The sequence below is a fragment of the Arachis duranensis genome, chromosome 1 (genome assembly GCF_000817695.3).
Source record: "Arachis duranensis cultivar V14167 chromosome 1, aradu.V14167.gnm2.J7QH, whole genome shotgun sequence".
In the NCBI taxonomy this organism is placed as follows: domain Eukaryota; kingdom Viridiplantae; phylum Streptophyta; class Magnoliopsida; order Fabales; family Fabaceae; genus Arachis; species Arachis duranensis.
Genome location: NC_029772.3, coordinates 62,431,204 through 62,436,104, shown reverse-complemented (window position 1 = coordinate 62,436,104; position 4,901 = coordinate 62,431,204).

The following is a 4,901-nucleotide window of genomic DNA, read 5'->3' as shown; positions in this document are numbered from 1 at the left end:
ATCAATTGTGTTTGGGTAAAACAAGATAAAAGTATTTTTTTATTCATTTATTATGTGAAAAACATCTTTTTTTAAGTAAGAAATATCTTTTAAAAAATGTAAATTGTAGCTTCTCAAAAAAGATTTTTTCATTTTTCTAATGCTTTTATTTTTACTATTAGAAATTTTTCAAATACACTAAAAAATAAAAAAAGATATTTTTTCATTGAAAAAAAGATCTTTTTTATCGATTTAATGACGCCCAAACAAGCACTTTATGTAAAAAAATGCATTAAATTATCAATTAATGATCTTTTCTTAGTGGTTAAGGATCTTTTGCATTTAGTGAGAGGTCTTTAGTTTAAAATTATATATATATATATGGTGCGGGTTGGTCAGGTAAGGATCTTTTGTATTTAATGATCTTTTCTTAGTAGATAAAGATCTATTTACTTTACTTCTTTATTACACACAGTGCATTTTACTCTATTTGGTATTTGTGTATAAGGGAATGATGAAATTGGATACTATAGAAAAAATCCTATCAATCAATAAACTCATGATTCAACAACTTTCTTTACTCAGAAAATAAGTAGAACAAATGTAGTATGAGCCACTCAGAGAGCAAGTAAATTATATGGGATAATTCTCAAGGCCAAAGAATAACCCATATTTTCTTGTATAGAGGAAGTATCCTAATGATGGCTGGTGGAATCAAGAACAAGCCTTCTCCAATGTTACATACCATTACATACCAACGGCAGGAGAGTCAGATGCAATTTTAAAATCATCTTGAGCTTGGTGTAGAGAAATTATGTCAAACCATAGCTGAATTTGTTCAAGAAACTTCCATCTCATCTCTTGAGAGTAAGATAGAAATATTATCCCAAACCACTAGTAAATTTGTTCAACAAACTCAAAATTTCATGTAAGAAATAAGAACAAACTTCAATAATAAAAAAAATCTCTACCAAAAATCTAAAGATGCAAGTGGAACATATTACCCAACAATTGGCAGAAAATAAAAATATTCCCTCTCAAACAAAACAATGCCAAATTCTATGGAGGAATGCTATACAGCAATAACTCTATACAGCATCCAAGTTTTGAAAAAGAAGAAAAGCTAGATTATATACAGTCAATCTAGGAAAGCACTGAGAGAAGGGTCATGGTCAACAAAGAAAAACACTATATTAGAGAAGAAGAAGGTCGACAAAAATTCATCCAGCCTCTATCCTAGAAAGCTGTGTGAATCAAGCTAGTGACATCAAAAGAACGCTTGTTTAGAAGCAACCCAATTGGTTAGTATCATTTTTCTTCTCTTCTCCATTGCAGTCCTTTCTGTTAATTAAATGGAAAAAATATTTTTAATGAATAATTTAGATTCTAGTTAATTCCTATCTCAGTTGTCATACTTCACATGTAAACATACATCACACACTACACACATTCTATATTCACTTCATTTTACGTTCATCTTCTCTTCTTCTCAACTCATATTTCACTTCACAACATACTTCATTCTCTCGTTACTTATATGTTTGAACTTATAGAGTTGATAACACTCTAATTTTGGTGTTGAAAGCAGCTAGAAAGACTTATTTTACATCTGTTGAGGTATTATTTTAAGGAACTAATATGTCTCTATTCTTTTACAATGAAGACGAGTAAAAATATGGTAAATTTGAATTATATTTCTTTGATGGTTAGTTACATATTTCTTTCTACTTTTTCTTTCTTTTATGCATTTTATTTGAATTTCAAATTAATTTTCAAAATAAAAAGGGAGATATCCAGGGATTTTTAAATTCAAAAATCATTTTTTTAAAACTTTAGCCTGCACTCATCACGTAGTACAAACTTGTTTAGAATTCTATTCTTCCTCCATATTTTTCATCATTTTGTTATATGGCCAAACTAAGTTTGGTGTTGTCACTAAGACCAAGGATGAGAATGAAGATAGCAACAAGAATGAATAATGACTTTGGTAATAATTGTGTATGGTGGTTAGTTCCCTTTTTTTCGTTTCTTTAATTTTATCGTTATTTTCCTTTCTTCTTCTTTCTTTTGCATTATGTATCTGCTTCCTTATTTTCTTTTATTTTTCTTTTAAGAACTTAATACATGTACTATCCTCCAAGCACTCCAATAATCATAAAAAAAGTTTCTCTTAATGGGAGAAATTGAATCAATAAAGAAGTCCCATTAAAAGAGTGGTGGTCAGTAGCAAGAATGATAATATTCCATGGACTTAGAGTATCTAAATAAACTTAAAGGAAAGGGAGACAAAATGTCTATAAACAAAAGTTTAGAGACATATTATGAGCTTCCAAATATCCAACGATCCTTGAATCAAGAAGAAAAAGAAAAAGATAGAGAAAGAAAGTAAAAAAAATCCAAAAATCAAAAGATTGAAAATTCAAAAAGCAATAAGGCTCTAGGCACCAATGCCTAGAACCCAGTTATGTGATTAAGGTGTTTATTGTTTCAAGGAAAGGGGTGGTTAAATCCGAATGGTGCCTTATCACCCAATAACTTGGGCCAACTAGTTCAGAATTATCGATTGAAAGCCCATGATACAGAATCACCTTAAAACAAAACATTTAGAAGCCCAAAGACTCTAGGCTTTGATGTCTGAGGAAAAAAAACCTAGTTATGTGCTTTTGGTGCAACTGTGCAAGGAGAGGCTAAGGTAATTAAATCTGAGTGGTGCTTTATGCAACATCCTAATTAGCCTACGCATTACCTCGCATCGTAAAGCAAAGGTTAATCAAAGGTTACGACAGTTCTAAGCTCATACATATAATATATAGAAGAAATAATACAATCTAGAAGCCCAATAAAGGATATAGCTCAAAGACAGGATTTAAAAAGCACAAAATGTACTCACGGAGCTACAACGTAACGCACAAGATATATATATAAGATAACAAAAGATAAGATTATAATATTATAAGAATCTAGCCACAGCTTGTGGAGTTTAAGCCGGCTAGCTATATTCAGACAATACAAAAGTTTGACAATTAAAAATAGCTTATACAAGTTTTTTTCTCAAAGGTAAGCCTCTAGGAAACAGTAAAATACAAAAGATGAGAGATATAAACAAAATAAACAAAAGACATTCAACTCAGAATAAAGATCTTCCGCTCTGTCACCACCAAGCAACTCACTGAGGTGGGTGATGTGTGGAAAATGATCCAACACTAAACTCACCGACAAGTGGACCGGGTCGCATCAAGTAATAATAACTCACATGAGTGAGGTCGATCCCACAGGGATTGAAGGATTGAGAAATTTTAGTTAGGTGGTTAATTTAGTCAAGCGAACAAGAGTTGATTTGAGTGATTTGTATCCAACAGAAGCTAAATTGCATGAAATTTAAAGGGAGAGGGATAATTGACAAGAATTTAAAGTGCAGAAGAATTAAAAGAGCTGAATCTTAAAGTGCAAGTAATGTAAATTACAGAAACTTAGATTGCAAGAAATGTAGATAGCAGAAACTTAAAGTGCAAACTAAACAGAGAAAGTAAAATGGCATTAAATAGAGAAGTAAAGGATGAATTAAAATGCAACAGATCAAAACAGAAAAGAGGAATTACTTGAGAAACCAAACAGAAAGCAAAATGTAGCTAAATTGCAATAGCTAAAGGAAAAGTTGAAGATCTCAGGGGTGGAGGAGACTAGAAAACGAGTCTAGATCTCAAGTCCTTCCTTGATCTAACAGGAGAATAATTGCAAAGAAGTAAAAGATAGATTGCAGAAGAAGTAGAGATGAAAACAGTAAAGAGAACTTAGATCCAAACCACAATTCCTTGAATTATGCCAAAAAAATAAAGATGAAGAGTTTTTCAATTCTCTACCCAAGATTCAAAAGAAAGATGAAGAGAGTAGAGGCAAGAACAAGAAGAAGAGAATTCAGTTCTCTCCTTAATTCCCAAACCTCCAAAGCTAGAAAATAAAATTGAAAATTTAAAAGTAAGCAAAAAGGTCCTCTCTAACTCAAACTAACTTCTATTTATACACTTCTTATTTTTAGATTTTAGAAATTTGAGTGGGCTTTTTAATTTGGTGAAGAATTGAATTAAATTGGAATTTTGGTTGAATTTTTGGGCTATGGGTCACACTCCCAGGATCAAGCTCGGTTCATGGCAAGAGCGGAGCTTTGGTATTGCTTGTGTGTTGCACACCAAGCCTTCCCTGCCCGTGTCAAGCGCGCATTCTGATGAGCGGATAATTTATACGCTTTTTGGCATTGTTTTTAGTATGTTTTTAGTATGTTTTAGTTAGTTTTTATTATATTTTCATTCGTTTTTAGTTAAAATTTATTTTTCTGGACTTTACTATGAGTTTGTGTGTTTTTCTGAGCAAAAATCTGATTCAAAGGCTGAAAAGGACTGTAGATGCTGTTGGATTCTGACCTCCCTACACTCCAAGTGGATTTTCGGGAGCTACAGAAGCCCATTTGGCGCGTTCTCAACGGTGTTGGAAAGTAGACATCCTGAGCTTTCCAGCAATGTATAATAGTCCATACTTTACCCAAGATTTGATGGCCCAAACTGGCGTTCCAAATCAGCTCAAAACTGCCCGGCGTTAAACGCCGGAACTGGCACAAGAATGGGAGTTAAACGCCCAAACTGGCACAAAAGCTGGCGTTTAACTCCAAGAAAAGTCTCTACACATGAAAGCTTCAATGCTCAGCCCAAGCACACACCAAATGGGCCCATAAGTGGATTTTTATGTCATTTACTCATTTCTGTAAACCCTAGGCTACTAGTTCTCTACAAATAGGACCTTTTACTATTGTATTTTCATCTTGGTTCTTCTGGTTCCCTTTCTGGGGCCGAAGTCAATGATCACCATTATCACTTATGTATTTTCAACGGTGGAGTTTCTACACACCATAAATTAAGGTGTGGAGCTCT